At 41.2% G+C, this 21,908-nt stretch overlaps 1 protein-coding gene and 1 non-coding gene across 6 annotated transcripts in view; one reads left to right on the forward strand and one right to left on the reverse strand.

The window, feature by feature from the left end:
- Positions 1-21,908, reverse strand: part of MTMR3 (myotubularin related protein 3) — a 199,684-nt gene that overhangs the window by 129,980 nt on the left and 47,796 nt on the right. Inside the window, exons 2-3 of one of the 5 annotated variants that reach the window (XM_063623622.1) lie at positions 19,041-19,194; positions 7,250-7,360 (exon numbers count right to left, since the gene is read on the reverse strand). The exons of 1 other annotated variant lie outside the window; for it this stretch is intronic. The gene's annotated coding sequence lies outside the window, so the exon portion shown is untranslated. Of the gene's footprint in view, positions 1-7,249; positions 7,361-19,040; positions 19,195-21,908 lie in introns of those variants that run through there. 3 more of the 5 variants (XM_063623624.1, XM_063623623.1, XM_063623625.1) reach the window with 3 other exon arrangements.
- On the forward strand, positions 7,838-7,944 carry LOC129468777 (U6 spliceosomal RNA). Its single transcript, XR_008652837.1, has one exon. It is a non-coding gene; the product is annotated as a U6 spliceosomal RNA (small nuclear RNA).

Below are 21,908 nucleotides of genomic sequence, written 5' to 3' on the forward strand. Positions count from 1 at the left end.
GGATATATAATGACTTTGAAAAAAGTTAATATATAACAGCTAATATATAAAAGGTTAACAGGTTTAGGAAACTTGCCATAACTTAAAATATGCTTTTGCAAGTGTTTAGTGCACAAATTTAAAATATGCACCAAAACCCCATAAAATTGTTTTAATATCCAAAACGGGGAAAGCTGGAAAACTACAGTAATAAAAGATGCAAGTTCAAAAACACCGAATACATAAAATACATAATTCCACATAGCAGCTATTATATTAAAGGCAAGATATTCCCCAACAAGTAAATTCAAACAACTTCATTTAATTTAAAATGCTTGAAAGAACATTACATCAACGAAGTACCTTATCCAAAGGAAAGGACTCAGGCACCAAAGGATACAACCCTGTAACTTATACTTCTGAATTCCCTAGCCTTTAAGACTAACACACGGTAAAAGGGCTCAACTATGAAACTTTATCGAAATGTTCGTAGCATCAACTACTATATATCAACTATGATACAAATATCAACTGAAATTTTAAGGAGAGGGACCACCCTTTTATTTACACGGTTGTCCTTTGAACAACAGGGGTTTGAACTGCACAGGTCCACTCGTGTGGATTTCTTTTAACCAAATGTGGATGGAAAAAGTATTCTCGGGATGTGAAACCTATATATACAGCAGGCCGAGGGCTAGCTTTTCATATAGGCAGGTTCCAAAGGCGCAACTGGGGGACTTAAGTTTGTCCAGATTTTGGTGTATGTGGGGGTCCTGGAACCCATCCCCCAAGTATACCAAGGATATACTGTAGTAGGATATATGCTGACTTTCTGTATTATTTTCTGTGTAACCACTAAAAATGAAAAAGGTATGATAAGCTTCTTACTCTATTCTGATGTAACAATAGCTCTAAGAATCATAACAGAGGATAGCAAATTGGTATGTTTAAATCTTGGTAGAAATGTAAATTTCCATATGCCATCTGTGATGGTGATCAAAAAGTTTTCCTCCAATACTGGTCCTCCTACTCAACCCTGTCCTAAAGCTCCAACTGTCTAACACACTTGTAACTTAATTGTCTAACTGCTACCATGTTTAAAACCAAGACACACACATACACACAACACACACACATACCCCCTGAACATTGTCCATCTTCCTGCTAAAATCAACTCCCCTTGCTACTTATTCTATCATCTGAATATTTTTGCTTCTTACATTTGTCTTTCAACTCAACACAGATCCTTAGGGGAAAGAGGATGTGTAACTGTTGTGTTATCACTGTAATAATAGTAGAAAAAACCACAATTAGCAAATACTGAGTGCTTACTATTGGTTATCTAATATTATAAGCACCTGCTGAATTCTCACAAGAGCCCTAAGAGGTATTATTGTTATCCCCATTTTAAACCGGAGACTCAGAGAAGTTAAAGAACCTCCCTAAGATCACAAAGAGGTAAGTGGTAGAACCACAATTCAAACCCAAGCCTGAGCTCTTATTCACAACAGTAAACTGCAAAAGTGGAAACAGCATCCAACTTGATGTCTGGACTCAAGTACTATTTCAGCTACTCACTAGCAGTGCAACCTCAGGTAAGTCCTGACAGCTATGAAACACAATTTACTTAACAATATATAGCCTGCCGTGCCTACTTCACAAGGTAGCAATGAAGATTAAGTGGGCAACTGATAAAGCTAATTAAAATTCTATTTGTATTACTAATCCCACAGTTGCTACCTCCATACTCCCATGGTGTTAATTTTGGCAACCCTATCCTGGAATTCTAGACTTGGATCACCAACATTGTCTCAGTTAAAGTAAAGAGCTGCAAGTCTTGTCCACATCAGACAGCCACATATAGAAGACCAACTGTTAACCTGCTATCCACATTACTGGCAAAACTGGGCAGGTATTTCCAGGCAGGTATTTTAATGTCAAATGGCCAAAAATAATGATAGCCCACAAATGAGATACCTGTTCACCAAATGACCATATTTCAAGTGTAATATCCCTTGGTTCCAAACACAATATTCAGTTTTCTAAATATTGAACATCAGAAGGAACGTACATTAATGAGAAAAGCTCTGTAGTTCTAGTACCTCTGTACACCTAGCACCTCAATTATATAATACATTTTTTTATTAATTTTTTTTGCACACAAAAACAATAAACATTTTCTAAAAATACATACAAACAAAAAGATGCGTATCAAACATACTAGGAAGGTTGCACATGGGAAGTCGGGGAATAGAAATGGGGGGAGTTAAAATAAATGAGAGAGGGACTTTATATGGATCAGTGATAATAACTCAATCCTCTATTTGACAAAGAAGAGGGAGAAGGAAGAGGAAGAAAAAGAAAGTGGGATAAAGGATCAGAAAGGGAGGAAAATAGAAAAAATTAGAGTATGACTCCAGGGTAGACCTGTTTTGTTGTCACTGAGTTGGTTGGTTGGTTTGTCTGTTGTATTTTTCATGTTTCGCCAAGTTGGCCAGACTGGTCTCGAACTCCTAGCCCCAAGTGATCAACCCGCCTCGCCCCCCAGAGTGCCGGGACCACAGGCGTGAGCCACCACGTCCAGCCCCCACATTGCTTCTGGCCTCCGTGGTAGACCTCCCAGACGGAGCGGCCGGGCAGAGGCGCTCCTCACTTCCCAGACGATGGGTGGCCGGGCAGAGGCGCTCCTCACTTCCCAGACGGGGCGGCCGGGCAGAGGCGGTCCTCACTTCTTCCCGGACGGGGCGGCCGGGCAGAGGCGCTCCTCATTTCCCAGACAGTAGGTGGTCGGGCAGAGGCGCTCCTCACTTCCCAGACGGTGGGTGGCCGGGCAGAGGCGCTCCTCACTTCCCAGACGGGGCGGCCGGGCATAGGCGCTCCACACTTCCCAGACGGGGCGGCCAGGCAGAGGCGCTCCTCACTTGCCAGACGATGGGTGGCCGGGCAGAGACGCTCCCCACCTCCCAGACGGGGCGGCGGCCGGGCAGGGGCTGCATATCCCAGCACCCTGGTAGGCCAAGGCAGGCGGCTGGGAGGCGGAGGCTGCCGCGAGGCCAGACCACGCCACCGCACTCCAGCCCGGGCAACAGCGAGCACCGGGTGAGCGAGACTCCGTCTGCAGTCCCAGTACCTCGGGAGGCTGAGGCGGGCAGAGCAGTCGGCGTCAGGAGCTGGCGACCAGCGTGGCCAACATGGCGAACGCGTGCCTGCAGCCAAAGGAGAAAAAGCAGGCGCCGGCAGTCCAAGGCAGTCCGCGGCGCCGGCAGCAGCGAGCCGAGTAGATTGCAGTGTGGGCCACAGAGGGAAAGAGAAAGAACGAAAGGAAGGAAGGAAGGAAGGAAGGAAGGAAGGAAGGAAGGAAGGAAGGAAGGAAGGAAGGAAGGAAGGAAGGAAGGAGGGAGGGAGGGAGGGAGGGAGGGAGGGAGGGAGGGAGGGAGGGAGGGAGGGAAGAAGGAAGGAAGGAAGGAAGGAAGGAAGGAAGGAAGGAAGGAAGGAAGGAAGGAAGGAAGGAGAGATATAATACATTTAAACTGAGGGCTTAAACTAAGATTCCTTATTACACAAAAGAAATGGCTGGGCAAGGTGGCTCACACCTGTGATCCCAGCACATTGAGAGGCTGAGGCAGGCGGATCTCTTGAGCCCAGGAGTTCAAGATGGGCAACATGATGCAACCCCATCTCTACATACATACAAAAAAAAACACAAAAATTAGCCAGGCATGGTGGCATGTTCCTACAGTCCCAGCACCCGGGAGGCTAAGTTGGGAGGATCACCTGAGCCCAGGAGGTTGAGGCTGCAGTGAGCCATGATTGCACCACTGCACTCCAGCCTGAGTGACAATAAGACCCTGTCTCAAAAAAAAAAAAAAGAAAAAAGAAAAAAAAGAAAATCAAAAACACTACTATTCTCTGAAACGTCAAACCACCTATGGCCTCTGTAGTCTGACCCAGGGTTGGAACTGGAACCTCAAAAAATTAACTTGCAAAAATGGCCTGCAAACGCTTTTCTTTTTTTTATTTTTTTGAGATGGAGTCTCATTCTGTCACCCAAGCTGGAGTGGACTGGCACAGTCTCGGCTCACTACAGTCTCCGCCTCCTGGGTTCAAGTGATTCTCATGCCTCAGCCTCCAAGTAGCTGGGATTACAGGCACATGCCATCACGCCCGGATAATTTTTGTGTTTTTAGTAGAGACAAGATTTCACCATGTTGCCTAGGCGCTGGCCTCGAACTCCTGACCTCAAGTGATCTGCCCTCCTCGGCCTCCCAAAGTGCTAGGATTACAGGAGTGAGCCACCACATCCAGCCTGCAATCTCTTTTCTAAGGTAAAAAGGTCTCATCTATTTATCTTGGCCTCAGATTGGTGCAAAAAGAAAGCTCACCACATAGGAACAAAGAAGATAATTTATTAACGTAGGTAATCAACCTAAGTTTTATGTCTTATTCACATGAAACTCTGCTTATCAATATTAATACCTCCAGCCATCTTGGGGGAGATGAGGGGAGGAGAGGAGAAGAAAAAGGAATTCCGTAGTGCTAAAATTTTTCCCAAATATTTTTTACTTACAAACTTTCATAACCAGACAGGCACGGTGGCTCACGCCTGTAATCCCAGCACTTTGGGAGGCCAAGACAGGTGGATGACAAGGTCAGGAGTTCAAGACCAGCCTGGCCAATATCATGAAACCCCATCTCTACTAAAAATACAAAAAAATTAGCTGGGCGTGGTGGTGGGCACCTGTACTCCCAGGTACTCAGGAGGCTGAGACAGGTGATTGCGCCACTGCACTACAGCCTGGGCGACAGAGTGAGACTCCGTCTCAAAAAAAAAAAAAAAAATTCATAACCAATTATATAACCATTCTACTACTTAGAGGAACAAAAAAGTCAATGATTTACAATTTAAAAGCTACTAAAAATATAAAATATGAAATTATGCACTAAGGAGTTTTATATATAAATTTACCCATTAAACAAGTATGTGTGTGTACTTCTTTAATTTAAAAAAATTCTAATGACTTACAGTTTATACTGTAAGATTATTTATACAAACAGATTATTCTCATTCCAGAGTGGGCTTTTTCAGGGATGAAGTTTACTAAGGAATTTTTTTTTTTTTTTTTTTTGAGACAGACTCTCGCTCCATTGCCCAGGCTGGAGGGAAGTGGCGCCATCTCGGCTCACTGAAAACTCCGCCTCCCAGGTTCACGCCATTCTCCTGCCTCAGGCTCCCAAGCAGCTGGAACTACAGGTGCCCGCCACCTCACCCAGCTAATTTTTTTGTATTTTCAGTAGAGACGGGGTTTCACCGTGTTAGCCAGGATGGTCTCGATCTCCTGACCTCGTGATCCACCTGCCTCGGCCTCCCAAAGTGCTGGGATTACAGGCGTGAGCCACCGTGCCTGGCCTACTAAGCAATTTATAATGTTCCGTGAAAATCACCAGCTTTTTCAGGTTCTCTAATAAAGTTATAAAAGTTCTAGGCACCATATTTTTTTAAACCATAAAAAAAAATACATGGGCACATGTGTATGTATGCATGCATGAATGCTTTTATGGCAGTTTTATTTGTAATTACCAAAAACTGGAAACAACCCAAATGAACTGGGGAATGAACACAGAAGCTGTTGTACATCCATACAATGGAATGCTCCTAACCAACAGAAAGTAATTACTGATACATAAAAACATGGATGAATCTCAAAATACATTCGGTTAAATAAAAGATGTCAGTCTCAAGAAGCCACATACTGAGTCAAGCAGGAGGATCCCTTGAGACCAGGAGCTTGCGGCCAGCATAGGCAATATAACAAGACCTCCCATTTCTATTAAACAAACAAAAATTAAAACAAAAAGGCTAAATACTGCATGATTTTGTTTACATGGAAATTCTGAAAAAAAGACAATACAACAGAGAAAAAACAGATCAGTGGTTGCCAGAGACTAGAGGTGAGGAAATGGGCTGACTACAGAAAGGGTCATGAGGAAATTTTTTGAGGAACTACCTGTATCTTGATCACAGTGGTTGCAAAACTAGATGTGTTTCCCAACCTCACAGAACCATACTCAAATATACCTTAATAAAAATAATTTTCAACCATACATATGATAGAATCTTAATTATTGCTCTAATACCAAGACCAAATAGATACTGCTTAAACCACTGAAGCAAGAACACTAAACTTTGGTCTTATCTGCCTCCAAGTTTGAAAACTCCCTTCCATTAACATTTTGCCTAAAAATTAAACAATATTTGTAAATTAGTCACAAAATCCTTTAAGATTAAAATATATATATATTCTTAAAGAAAACCACCTAGTGCTTACATCCTAGTCATTTTAGGAGAAAAGGGAATAAAGTCCAAGTAATAAATATTAACATCAATCTTTTCCAGAATCATCATGGTCAAAACAAATGAGACTTCTAATTTTGGTTCAAAATACCAAAATTTTTACTTCAAAAACTAACAGATTATTATAAAATCTTAACATTTGCCTAAAAGTCTTTACGTGTTTTCACATAACTAGGCAGTATAACAAAAAAAGAGCATAGGCTTAGGCTGGACACAGTGGCTCACACCTGTAATCCCAGCATTTTGGGAGGCCAAGGCAAACCACTTGAGTCCAGTGGCAAAACCCCATCTCTATAAAATACACACAAAAAATTAGCTGGGTGTGGTGGCACACACACACCTGTAGTCCCAGCTACTTAGGGGGATGAGGCAGGAGGATGACTTGAGCATCGAAGGCAGAGGCTGCAGTGAGCAAGGTCATGCCACTCACTCCACCCTGGGTGACAGAGTGAGACCCTTTCTCAAAAAAAATTTTTTTTAAAGCACAGGCTCAAGAACTCAACCCACCTAGGCAAATTATTTAACTTAATTTTGCCTCAATTGTCTCATCAGTAAAATTGGGATAATTTTACCTACCTCTGGGAATAATCCTAGACTATTAAATGAGTTAATACATGTATCATAATAAATCACAGGGTAGTGCCTGGCATAGTTAACTAAGCCCTGATACTAACCTAATATAAATGAATCTAATATCAATAATCACCAGCTGTGTAGTCTTTGTATCCCACAATTCTGCTCTGTAAGGTAAGTGGCCTAAATTCAATGGCCTACATAAAGACCTATTTAGTAACAGTACTCTATATTCCTATTATTTTACCAGAATTTCACCTACCTAATTCAGTTTGCAAAAGAAAGGTTAAGTATTATACCTCTTATACAAAAAAAAGTGAGGTCTAAATAAGTTAAATGACTTACCCAAAGAAACAGTAATGTGAAGGCAGAGCCAAGATGAGGTTTTGGTGTTCTGAGATTCCTTAAAACTTTGTCTTCTCCAGAATTTTTAGCCCTCCATCAACTCCTTCCCTCCTAACAAAGACATAGGTATAATGCACCCCAAAAAACCTCCAATTTAATAATTTTTAAATTTCATTAAGCTATACATTTGATTTGTGCCCTCTTCTGTATGTCTGTTTTGTATCATAATAAAAAGGTTAAATGGCTTATCATTAAGTGTATTCACATATGAAGAGAAGTAGTGGAAAAGTTACATCAAAAGCTAAAAGACGACGAACTCAGCAGATTATGTTCTTTAAAATTTTGTGAGAGGCAAAAGTTTTTAACTGAGGTATAATATACATACGAAGAAGTGCACCCTTCCTAAGTCTACTACTCGATGATTCTCATAAACTGAACACAACCATGAAATCACAACCCAGATCAAGACACAGAACATTAGCAGCATACCTACAATCTCCCCTGTCCTCACCACCAAAGATAACCATTATTCTGATTTCCATTCCCATCTGTTAGTTTTGTCCGTTTTTTAAGCTTTACAGAAATGGAGTGCTCGCTTCAGCAGCACATATACTAAAATTGGAACAATACAGAGAAGATGAGCGTAGACCCTGCACAAGAATGACATGCAAATTGGTGAGGCTTTCCATCTTTCTTAATTATTACAGTAGTATTATTTAATATCCAAAAAACAATGATCAATATGAAGAATGGGATGAACTAATCAATACTGTGATTGAAGACAACAGCATTATTTGCCTGGGAAACTAAAGACAAAACAACTAGAAAACTATTAAAACTGTTGAAGGAGTCTATTTGCTACTTATGGAATAAACACATACTCTATTCACAATAACATATACTATATACTATGGAATTAAAATCGTATTTCTGGCTGGGCACAATGGCTCACGTCTATAATCCCAGCACTCTGGGAGGCCAAGGTGGGAGGATCACTGGAGCTCAGGAGTTCAAGACCAGCAGGGGCAACATAGCGAAATTTCCAAAGAATAGGACTAACTACACTCTACGTACAGCATCTACATGTGGACAAGCATGAGTGTTTCCTGATTAAATAACCTAAGTGTCATCTCCATGAATGCATGTATACAACTTTGTTGGATTGAAGGCTCCTCATCTCAACCCCACTGGAGGTAAATGCTATAAATGTAAGTAATTCAAGAAAGTCTCATCCAAATTAACTCAAGTAAAACAAAAACAAAACAAGAAAAATTTGCCCCATCAAGATAATGTTATAAAATGTGTAACTACTGTCTTTATCAGTGACTCACTTATAAAGTAGATCTGAACTATGGATTACTACTACTTACTTTCATTAAAAAAAAACCAATGTGAGATATTTTTGTAAATTTTCTTTACCCAAAGGTTCACTGCAGCGATAAAAAAAGAACAAAATCATGTCCTTTGCAGCAACATGATGCAGCTGGAGATCATCATTCTAAACTAAACATTGGGTAAACATGGACGTAAACATGGGAACAATAGATACAGGGAACTAACAAAGAGGAGAGGATGGGAAGGCGTAAAGGTTCAAAACTACCTACTAGGGCTGGGTACGGTGGCCACGCCTATAATACCAGCACTTTGGGAGGCCAAGGTAGGTGGACTGCTTGAGTCCAGGAGTTCGAGGCAGCGGCAGCCTGGGTAACAGGGCGAAACCCAGTCTCTACAAAAAATACAAAAATTAGCAGGGCATGGTGGCCCACCACTGTAGTCTCAGCTACCCAGGAGGCTGAGCTGGGAGAATGGACTGAGCCTGACAGGTCAAAACTGCAGTGACCAGTGATCGCAACATTGCACTCCAGCCTGAGGGACAGAGACCTACCCTGTCTCAAAAAACTTAAAACTATCTAGTGGGTGCTATGCTTACTACCTGGGTGATGGGATCAATTGTACCCCAAACCTCATGCAATATACCCATGTAACAAACCTGCACACTATCATGATTGGGAGAAAAAGAGCTAATTTAGAACAATATATATAGCTTGACCCAATTTGAGGAAAAAGTTTACCTTTGTATATTTGTTGAAAACAACTATCAATAAAGAACTAAAATTGTGTACTATTCATTCATATGACTGAGTACTATACAGCTATTAAAATTAACGAAGTAAGGCAAGTGCAGTGGCTCACACTTGTAATCCCAGCTACTCGAGAGGCTGAGGCTCGAGAATCACTTGAACCTGGGAGACAGAAGTTGCAGTGAGCCAAGATTGTGCCACTGTACTACAGCCTGGGTGACAGAGCAAGATTCTGTTTCAAAAAATAATAATAATAATACATATATATCAACATGTCATTTTTCAAATTATAGAAAGTATGTACTAAAATATCACATAAATTTGAAACACAATACTACATAAAATAGATATAGATATTTGTAGGAAGAATATAAGTGCATGAGCTAAAAAGATAAATAACTTCTGCATATGAAAATAGGATCTAAGAGGATGACAAAAGGGACTCCAACCGTATGCATATTTTAATTCTTAAAAACAAATACAGGCCAGGCACAGTGGCTCACCCCTGTAATCCCAGCACTTTGGGGGGGCCAAGACGGGCAGATCACTTGAGGTCAGCTCAAAACCAGCCTGGCCAACATAGTGAAACCCCGTCTCTACTGAAAATACAAAAATTAGCCGGGCATGGTGATGAGCTCCTGTAATCCCAGCTACTCAAAAGGCCGAGGCACAAGAATCACTTGAACCTGGGAGATGGAGGGTGCAGTGAGCAGAGACTGCACCACTGCACATCAGTCTGGGCAACAGAGTGAGACCCCGTCTCAAAAATAAATAAATAAATAAAAACATACTTAAATACACCTTTGAAGCAAATCTGACAAGATGTCAGCATCTATTAAATCTACTGAATGGGCTGGACACGGTGGCTCACGCCTGTAATCCCAGCACTTGGGGAGGCCGAGGCAGGCCGATCACAAGGTCAAGAGATCAAGACCATCCTGGCCAACATGGTGAAACTCTGCCTCTACTAAAAATACAAAAATTAGCTGGGTGGCCGGGCACGGTGGCTCACGCTTGTAATCCCAGCACTTTGGGAGGCCGAGGCGGGCGGATCACAAGGTCAGGAGATCGAGACCACGGTGAAACCCCGTCTCTACTAAAAATACAAAAAAAAATTAGCCGGGCGTAGTGGCGGGCACCTGTAGTCCCAGCTACTCGGAGAGGCTGAGGCAGGAGAATGGCGTGAACCCGGGAGGCGGAGCTTGCAGTGAGCCGAGATTGCGCCACTGCACTCCAGCCTGGGCGACAGAGCAAGACTCCGTCTCAAAAAAAAAAAAAAAAAAAAATTAGCTGGGTGTGGTGGCGTGCACCTGTAGTCCCAACTACTCAGGAAGCTGAGGTAGAGAATCGCTTGAACCCAGGAGGTGGCGGTTGCAGTGAGCCAAGATTCCACCACTGCACTCCAGCCTGGCGACAGAGCGAGACTCTGTCTCAAAAAAAAGAAAAAAAAGAAAAAGAAAAAGAAAAAAAATCTACTGAATTAGTACATCGTGTTTGTTATTCTCCGTATTTTTCTACATTTTTCAAATATTTAAATTTTACTTTAAAAAAATAAGTCAAGGTTGTGGGATTCAGAGACAGACAGGCTTAGTAGATTCTATATGGGATTTGTGTGTGTGTGTGTGTGTGTGTGTGTGTGTGTGTGACAAGCCTGTTATTCTGTACTATAAAATTTTTAACTAAAAAAAAAATTATATTATCAGGTTGGTGCAAATGTAATTGCAGTTTTTGCACTGTTGAAATTTGCCATTTAATACTGGAATACACTCTTAAATAAATGTGGTTATGTTATACATCATTTTAATGCATATTTCTTGCCTTTTTTGCTAATAACGTATTTTTTGCTTTTTTTTTTTAGACTATGGAAATTATGTTAGACAAAAAGCAAATTCAAGTGATTTTCTTGAGTTCAATATGGGTCGTAAAGCAGTGGAGGCAACTCACAACAACCACCACACATTTGGCCCAGAAACTGTGCAGTGGTGGTTCAAGAAGTGTTGCAAAGGAGACAAGAGCCTTGAAGATGAGGAGTGTAGTGGCCGGCCAGAAGTTGGCAATGACCATTTGAGAGCAATCATCGAAGCTGATCCTCTTACAACTACACGAGAAATTGCCAAAGAACTCAATGTCGACCATTCTACGCTTGTTTGGCAATTGAAGCCAATTGGAAAGGTGAAAAAGTTTTTTTTGTTTGTTTTTGAGATGGAGTCTCACTCTATCGTCTAGGCTGGAGTGCAGTGGTGTGATCTGGGCTCACTGCAACCTCTACTTCCCGTATTCAAGCGATTCTCGTGCCTCAGCCTCCCTAGTTGCTGGGATTACAAGTGCCCGCCACCACGCCCAACTAATTTTTGTATTTTTAGTAGAGATGGGGTTTCACCATGTTGGCCAGGCTGGTCTTGAACTCCTGGCATCAAGTGATCTGCCCACCTCCACCTCCCAAAGTGCTAGGATTACAGGCATGAGCCACCACGCCCAGCCAAAAGGTGAAAAAGCTTGATAAGTGGGTGCCTCAAGAGCTGACCGAAAATTTTAAAAACTGTAGTTTTGAAATGTTGTCTTCTCTTATTCTATGTAACGACGACGAACCATTTCTTGGTTGGATTGTGATGTGCGACAAAAAGTGGATTTTCGACAAAAAGTGGATTTTATACAACAACGGTGATGACCAGCTAAGTGGCTGGACCGAGAAGATACTCCAAAGCACTTCCCAAAGCCGAACTTGCACCAAAAAGTGGTCATGGTCACTGTTTGGTGGTCTGCTCCTGGTCTGATACACCAGCTTTCTGAATCCCAGTAAAACTAATACATCTGAGAAGTATGCTCAGCAAATCGATGAGATGCACCAAAAACTGCAACGCCTGCAGTCAACATTGGTCCACAGAAAGGGTCCAATTCTTCTCTACGACAACGCCCGACAACATGTTGCACAACCAACATTTCAAAAGTTGAATTGGGGCCGGGCGCGGTGGCTCACACTTGTAATCCCAGCACTTTGGGAGGCCGAGGCAGGCGGATCACGAGGTCAGGAGATCGAGACCACGGTGAAACCCTGTCTCTACTAAAAATATAAAAAAAAATCAGCCGGGCGTGGTGGCGGGCGCCTGTAGTCCCAGCTACTCAGAGAGGCTGAGGCAGGAGAATGGCGTGAACCCGGGAGGCAGAGCTTGCAGTGAGCCGAGATCGCGCCACTGCACTCCAGCCTGGGCGGCAGAGTGAGACTCCGCCTCAAAAAAAAAAAAAAAAAAAAAAGTTGAATTGGGCTACGAAGTTTTGCCTCATCCACCATATTCAACTGACCACTCGCCAACCGACTACCACTTTTCCAAGCATCTAGAAAATTTTTTGCAGGCAAAATGCTTCCACAACCAGCAGGACGCAGAAAATGCTTTCCAAGAGTTCATCGAATCTCAAAGCATGGATTTTTATACTACAGGAATAAACAAACTTATTTCTCATCGGCAAAAATGTGTTGATTGTAATGGTTCCTATTTTGATAAAGATCTGTTTGGGCCTAGTTACGATGATTTAAAATTCACAATCCAAAACCATGATTAATTTTGCACCAACCTAACAGTACCTACATTTATTATCTCAACTGCTCTTCAACTTTTTTTTTTTTTGAGATGGAGTCTCCCTCTGTCAACCAGGCTGGAGTGCAGTGGCACAATCTCAGCTCACTGCAACCTCCACCTCCCAGGTTCAAGTGATTCTCCTGCCTCAGACTCCTGAGTAGCTGAGATTACAGATGCCCACCACCGCGCCCCGTTAATTTTTGTATTTTTAGTAGAGATGGGGTTTTGCCATGTTGGCCAGGCTGGTCTCAAACTCCTGACCTCATCTGCCCACCTTGGCCTCCCAAAGTGCTGGGGTTATAGGCACGAGCCACTGCATCCAGCCTAATCTTACTCTTTAAAAGAATAAAGTAAGGGCAGATAATAACAAATGTCTTAACCCAGAAATCTAACCTTTTTGAATTATGTTCTCCATTCACAGAAGCATTTAAAACACTACAAGTGTGCAGTAAACAAACAGCAAAAGCCAACAAGCTCTAATCACTTAAACTCTAGAGGATATATGACACAGCTCTTCCTAAAATATCACCAGATGGCTACATAAACTTAGAACGACTCAACTCCCAGCTGTATATTAACACCAAAACTCCAATAAGCCTCTACTGTCATAATAAAAATCGTTTGCCTAAGTATCTTCCAATTCATATTAGATGTATTAATATAAACCATATCCCATCTGAGTTGCCACAACTCCATTTGACATTTGAAACATACAACACACACACACACACACACACACACACACACACACACACACAGAACTTGGGAGTTCGGGCTGGGTTCTGTTTACAGAGTTCATAGAAACTGATTTTTCTTAAGGTGTCGTTTATAATTCTCAATCAACTTATTAAGAAGAAAAAAACTAGATGGCTCAGTCCTCTTGGGTTTAATTGTGATCAAATCCCAGAAATGTCTTTAGTCATAGTGGAGTTCACAATGATAAAGTTCAAATCAGCTTACCTGCCCCAATCCTCCCATACTACTTCCTACCGCTGCCACTTCTCTTAGGAACTGGAGCCAGTTAACCACCCAGTTTCTCAATGGTGAGTGCGACATAAACCTTCACAAGACATCCAATGAAAAATAAAGACTTTAAAACAGCAGTTTTTGGCTGAGCATGGTGGCTCACACCTGTAATCCCAGCACTTTGGAAGGCCAAGATGGGCGGATCACCTGAGGTCAGGAGTTCAAGACCAGCCTGGCCAACATGGCGAAATCCCATCTCTAAAAAATACAAAAAATCAGCTGGCTGTGGTGGCTTGTGCCTGTAGTCTCAGCTACTTGGGAGGCTGAGACACGAGAATGGCTTGAACCCAGGAGGCAGAGGTTGCAGTGAGCTGAGATCACGCCACTGCACTCCAGCCTGGGTGACAGAGTGAGACTCCATCTTAAAAAATAAAAAATAAAACCAAATAGCAGTTTTTCCTACTTATAAAAGTAATACACACTCATTGTAGAAAAATGGGAAACTCTAAAAGAATAAGAAGCAAAAAAGCCACATTATCCCATCAAGACAGAAATTAATCACTACTAACATTTCCATTCATGGCCATCCAGGGTCTCTTCTATATATAAAAGTGTCTTAGTTCATTTACCAAACAGGATTTTAAGTACTGCAGAACAAGCGGGAAGTAGCATACTAGTTCTTTGGAAGACTAATTTTCTTCACTTACTGCTGAGTAAGTCAACCATATGTACAAGAAACTGGAGAGAATGACAAAGGTGAGGGGAATCATAACTGCTCTTTTTCATTCACTCACAGCAAACCATGGAGTCCATGTTTTGGGAACCATTATGTACGCAAAGACCAACTAATGAGTATGTTTCCTTTATAAATAGCAGCCTACTAAATAAACAAATACATACATACATACATATATACAAATATACAGTCTTGCCACAGGAGTTACACACACAGTGAAAGGAATGACATTAAGAGTATTTTTTTGTCACCACGAAAGTATCCTAAGAGAAAGTAAAGGGATATGTGAAAGGTTGATCTAAAATTCAAGACCTCTTCCACAAAAATATTTTCTGTGCACATAAGATGAAGGAACAGCCGGGCGCGGTGGCTCACGCTTGTAATCCCAGCACTTTGGGAGGCTGAGGTGGGCGTATCACGAGGTCAGGAGATCGAGACCACGATGAAACCCCGTCTCTACTAAAAATACAAAAAATTAGCCAGGCGTGGTGGCGGGCGCCTGTAGTCCCAGCTACTCGGAGAGGCTGAGGCAGGAGAACGGCGTGAACCCGGGAGGCGGAGCTTGCAGTGAGCCGAGATTACGCTACTGCACTCCAGCCTGGGTGACAGAGCGAGACTCCGTCTCAAAAAAAAAAAAAAAAAAAAAAAAAAGATGAAGGAACAATCTCACTACGGAAAATGTAACTGTTGATTTTACAATGCTATAACTTATTTACATGTGTAAATAAATATGCAGGAGTTTAAATAGTCCATAAATATTGATAGCTTACTCTGTACCAGGCAATGTATTAACTGCCAGGGAGTAAGGCAGAGAACAGCCACCAGTCCCTATTTCTCCAGAACTTTCAGTCTACCTCTTGAAATATGATATCAAACACTAGGCATGTGGTCTCAAGCAAGTCACAACAGTCCTGATTAAATGATGATCTCAAATCCTTGTTATGACCTAAGAAGATACATGTGAAAGTAGCTTATACATCATGTTACCTAAGGTAAAAAGAGATATGTGGCCTTTTGTGCAAAGCACTGTATATAGCAATCACCTTCAATATAAATTATCTCATTTCTTTTAACTGGCAAAAAAGTAATCACTCAAGTTGCTTAATATAATCTCTTTTCACAGTCTCTAAGATTTTAATATTATCTTTCTCTGCCAATGACCCACATGAAATAACTGAAATTAATTTCCCCATTTTTTTCTAATACAAAAAGCCTTGTTTCCTGATGTCATAATTTATAGGGCTGGGGGGCAGGCAGCCACAGATCAAAAGCAACTTATTCTAACTCAAGAAAAAAACTATCTTTTAATCTAAGAATCATCATGGAAAGTTTGTTATAGGCTCAGGCTAATCCAAATAGAGTTAGTGACAGGTTAATTGTGGTACTCTGAAAGCAAAGGAGAGCAAGTAGCAATTATTCATCCCTTCACTCAGTCTCTAGGACCTAACTCTTAAAAAACAGGGAGATATATATTATAGCCAAACTGCTTTCCAAAACATAATTTTTTAAAATATGTTCTACTAAATACTAATTCTTCGTATCTAAAAGAAATAAGAGTACTTAATTAACATTGCTTCTTATCCTACGATTTGTCCTTTTCAAATTCAGCCACCTCAACAATGCAAAAAGTATTGAACTGATGCTTTAAATTTATTTTTGCCCTTATTGCAGATACGGCTCTCAAGAGCATGGGACTTTTTTTTTTTTTTTTTTTTTTGAGACGGAGTCTCGCTCTGTCACCCAGGCTGGAGTGCAGTGGCGCAATCTCAGCTCACTGCAACCTCTGCCTCCCGGGTTCAAGAGATTATCCTGCCTCAGCCTCCCGAGTAGCTGGAACTACAGGCGCATGCCACCATGCCGGGCTAATTTTTTGTATTTTCAGTAGAGACGGGTTTCACCATGTTGGCCCGCAGGATGGTCTTGATCTCCTGACCTCATGATCCGCCTGCCTCGGCCTCCCAAAGTGCTGGAATTACAGGTGTAAGCCACCGCGCCCAGCCTAGCATGGGACATTTTAAAGGTATTCATGATCCAACTAAACTGGACCAGCAAAACTAGTGAAATGCCCAAAAACAAGCATCTATAAATGCCCAATATTAAACCTTAAGAGTCTAAAGCAGTAGTATCCAAAGCAAGTATAACATATGCACAGTGGCTCACACCTGTAATCCCAGCACTTTGGGAGGCCAAGGCAGGCTGAATTCACTTGAAGCCAGGAGCTCCAGGCCAGCCTGGCCAACATGGCAAAATCCCGTCTCTACTAAAAAATACAAAAATTAGCCAGGCATGGTGGCACACACCTGTAATCTCAACTACTCAAGTGGCTGAGACACAAGAATCACTTCAACCCAGGAGGCAGAGGTTGCAGTGAGCCAAGATCACACCACTGCACACAAGCCTGGGTAACAGAAAAATACTCTTGTCTCAAAAATATATATATATATTATACATACACATATATATTATATGTTACATATACACATATATATTATATATTATGTATACACATATATATTAAATATATACACACACACACATACATACATACACACACGCACACACACACCTCCAGGAGTAACCAAGACACCCTAGGTTAAAAAAGGAAAATATCTGAACTTTATTTTTAATTATCATCCTTGTTAATTTTTTGTTCGTATTTTATAAAGTCCACAATAATCAGTTACTATACATATATTATTTGTAAAGTAAATATCTAAGGATTAAGAATTGATGCTCAATTATTTTCTTTCTCTCTTTTCTCAAAGCAACAACACGAAGTCCTATCAATTTTTTTTTTCTGACTTCATTCTTCCCATCTCATCTTTTTTTTTTTTTTCTAAAGAGACGGTCTCACTACGTTGCCCAGGCTAGAGTACAGTGGCTATATTCATAAGCACAATCACAGTGAACTTTAGCCTTGAACTCCTGGCCTCAAACATTCTCCTGCCTCAGCCAACTAAGTAGCTGGGACCACAGGACCATGTACCGCACCTGCTTAACGCTCAAAATTTTTTAGTGATGGGGTAAGCAACCAAAAAGTTTGAAGACCACCGGTCTACACCACTCCCTTGTCACTGAACTTTCATTTTTATCAGCTCCCTCCCAAGAGTTAAGCTATGGAAATAAGTCCTGATGATGAAAAAGAAACAGAAGAAAAACTGTTTCAAACTACTTTAAATTCCCAACAACAAGCTAAAGATAACGAATCACTAGCAAGAATATATGGAATTGAATACTCATACGCTGTTGATGGGAATTTCAAATAGACATTCTATCTAAAGTGCATCTTGAGTATATCTAAATTTAAAACACACATACCCTTTGACCTAATAATCTCACTTTTTTTTTTCTTTTGAGACTGAGTCTCACTCTGTCACCCAGGCTGGAGTGCAGCAGCTTAATCTCGGCTCACTGCAACCTCTGCCTCCTGGGTTCAAGTGATTCTCTGTGCCTCAGCCTTCCAAGTAGCTGGAATTACAGAGGCCCGCCACCACACCCAACTGATTTTTGTATTTTTAGTAGAGACGGGGTTTCACCATGTTGGCCAGCCTGGTCTTCAACTGCTGACCTCAGGTGATCCACCCGTCTTGGCCTCCCAAATTGCTGGGATTACATGCATGAGCCACCATGCCCAGCTAATAAACCCACTTCTAAGAATTTATCCTGGGCCAGGTGCAGTGGCTTAGGCCTGTAATCCCAGCACTTTGGGAGGCAGAGGCGGGCGGATCATGAGGTCAGGAGATCGAGGCCATCCTGGCCAACATGGTGAAACCCTGTCTCTACTAAAAATACAAAAAATTAGCCGGGCGTGGTGGCACGTGCCTGTACGCCCAGCTACTCAGGAGGCTGAGGCAGGAGAATCGCTTGAACCCGGGAGGCAGAGGCTGCAGTGAGCCTAGATCGCACCACTGCACTCCAGCCTGGGCGACAGAGTGAGACTCTGTCTCAAAAAAAAAAAAAAAAAAAAAATTTATACTAAGGAAATAATAAAATAATAGAACAATTCAATGTCCAAATGAGTTCATCACAGTACTGCTTTAAGAGAAAAACTGACAATATCCATTAACAACACAGAACTGCCATAAACTATGAGGCATCCATATTATAAACACTAAATGCTCATTAAGGGAATATCAACTTTACAGGGAAAGTTGTTCTTTTTTTTAATTATTTCAATAGATACGTATGAGAAAAAAAATAAAAATACCAAACATTACATCCAGATGGGATTACAGGTCATCTCTACTTTTTTAAAAAAAACACTGAAACTGTTCTGGGCCAGGTGCAGTGGCTCACGCCTGTAATCCCACCACTTTGGGAGGCCAAGGCAGACGGATCACCTGAGGTCAGGAGTTCGAAACCAGCCTGGCCAACATGGTGAAACCCTGTCTCTACTAAAAATACAAAAATTAGCCAGGCATGGTGGCGGGTACCTGTAATCCCAGCTACTCAGGAGGCTGAGGCAGCAGAATTGCTAGAACCCAGGAGGCTGAGGCAGCAGAATTGCTAGAACCCAGGAGGCTGAGGTTGCAGTGAGCTGAGATCATACCACTGCATTCCAGCCTGGGTGACAGAGTGAGACGCCATCTAAAAAAAAAAAAAAAAAGTTCTGTAGCTTTCATAACCAGAAATAATTTCATTTTGAAATTTAAAATGATATTAAGTTAAAACTCCAAATTATTGTCCTATATCACTTCCAAAACTCTTTATAAACACTCTGTCTTCCCATGTCATTTGTGGAATCAGTCTAAACACTTAATTAAATATTTGGTTTATCTCACAGAAAAATGATAGGCATAGAATAAATAACAACCCTATTTCAAGTTATAACCATCTTGTCTTTATACCAATTCTTGCCAGTTATATCATGATTTATCAATATACTTATAATTTCCTTATATTTTGCCAGATTATAAATCTATGAATAATTCTGAAAACTAAATAAATTTATATTTCTCTTCTGCAACTAAGTTACAAAAGTATTAATGACTTCGGGAGGCTGAGGCAGGGAGAATCGCTTGAACCCAGGAGGCGGAGGTTACAGTGAGCCGAGATCACGCCATTGCACTCCAGCCTGGGCAACAGAGCGAGACTCTGCCTCAAAAAAAAAAAAAAAAAAGTATTAACTACTAAAGAAATTAGATTTCGACCCCAGGTAAGTGAAATCAGAAAAGCTTGCTATCATCTGTCATAACAGAATCATTCTGAATATCTTTAGTTACCAGCATCAAGACAACACCTCTGTGGTTAAAGTACTCCATACTCCATGTTAACGGAAAAGCGTACTTAAAAATATTATTATAGCATAAGTTTATGTGCTTTGTTCATTAAATCAACACTTTAGAACATAGCTATGAGGTATTTCACCACCAACAGAATAGCTTTACGGTAACCCATCTTCACAATTTTCTTTTTGTTTTCGTCTGCTTCATGCCTTACTATTTTATACAGTCATTCTATCCACATTGCCCAAGTACTATGTCCCCAAACAACTACGACAAAGTTTTATCACAACCCAAAAGAAAAAACAACCTTTTAGGCCAGGCATAGTGGCTCATGTCTACAATCCCAGCACTTTGGGAGGACTGGAGGCAGGAGGACTACTTGAGCCCAGGAGTTCAGGACCAGCCTGGGCAATGTAGCAAAACCCCGTCTCTACAAAAAATGAAAATTATAATTTTTAAAAAGAAAAAATACATTTTACATGGCAACCAAGTATACATACATAAAAATATCTTTTAAAAAGAAACAAAAGTTTCCCAAATCTTGAACCTGGGAGGCAGAGGTTACAGTGAGCCGAGATTGCACCACTGCACTCCAGCCTGGGCAACAGAGCGAGACTCTGTGTCAAAAAAAAAAAAAAAAAAAAAAGTATTAACTACCAAAGAAATTAGATTTAGACAGATAAGTGAAATCAGAAAAGCTTGCTACCATCTGTTATAACAGAATCATTCTGAATATCTGCAGTTATCAGCATCAAGACAATACTTCTGCATCTATATTTACTTTTACTTTATGCAATGTACTGATATATTCTTTCTGAAAATGCTTTTTTAAATAAGTACATTGATTTCATTACCCTGTGACACTGCCACCTGCTACTTAAAAACACAGCCTTAGAACTTTACACAGAATGTGCTAAACTCCTTGCTCCTACCACCTTCTACCACTGCTCCAACATAAGAAAATGGGTGAGCCGGGCGCAGTGGCTCACGCCTGTAATCCCAGCACTTTGGGAGGCCGAGGCGGGCGGATCACGAGGTCAGGAGATCGAGACCATCCTGGCTAACACAGTGAAACCCTGTCTCTACTAAAAATACAAAAAAAATTAGCCGGGCGAGATGGCGGGCGCCTGTAGTCCCAGCTACTCGGGAGGCTGAGGCAGGAGAATGGCGTGAACTCCGGGGGGCGGAGCCTGCAGTGAGCCGAGATCGCGCCACTGCACTCCAGCCTGGGCGACAGCGAGACTCTGTCTCAAAAAAAAAAAAAAAAAAAAAAGAAAATGGGTGAAATCCAGCCAAGTCTATTCCAAGTAAAGACCTTGGCATAAATGTGAGACACCCCAGGTTCCTCTGAAGTCCCTGCAACGTTGTGACTATTCCGACAGGATACATGTGCTGAAAGGTTTCTCCAGCCAGAGTACAGAAGCAGAAACCTTCTCTGCTGCCGTATCAGTGATATTGGTAAATTCTGCGCTTGACAATACAGACTAGGTTTACCACTGCTCCACAAGCCAATTCTTCCAAGACATAAAATAGGATTCTAATACAATATGATTCTAATACCAGCCCCTTACATTTTTAGAATAGTTTTCAGATACACTATTCTGTTTGATCCTTCTGGCAGTGTTAGAAAAGTGCAGAAGTTGCTCTTCTTCCTTTCACTAATGAGGGAATTGGAGCTCAGAGGGGTTAGGTAGCTTGTCAGAAACAACATGGCTAATGAAAAATAACAACCCAGGCTTGAACCCAAGATTTACTATCTACCCACTTTCACGCTACAATTTTCATTTTTAATATCTGATACAAATATGAACTTAAAAGGTATATTGTTTCTAGATACAAAAGCAAAGATGAAAGCGTATCAGTATTGATATCACAAAATTAAGATTAAAAATAGCAATGACATGTTAATAATTTTGGTAGCCTCTAAAGTTACTGGGAGTCCTAGTTCAATCCAATATGAATCTGCTATCATCTTATAACTTAAATCAATGTTACACTGATTATAAATTTATCTATGTATTCATCATAGAAAATTACAGAATTAGGTGGTAAGAAACAGCTAGCTATATAAATTGC

The sequence above is a fragment of the Symphalangus syndactylus genome, chromosome 18 (genome assembly GCF_028878055.3).
Source record: "Symphalangus syndactylus isolate Jambi chromosome 18, NHGRI_mSymSyn1-v2.1_pri, whole genome shotgun sequence".
Taxonomy (NCBI): domain Eukaryota; kingdom Metazoa; phylum Chordata; class Mammalia; order Primates; family Hylobatidae; genus Symphalangus; species Symphalangus syndactylus.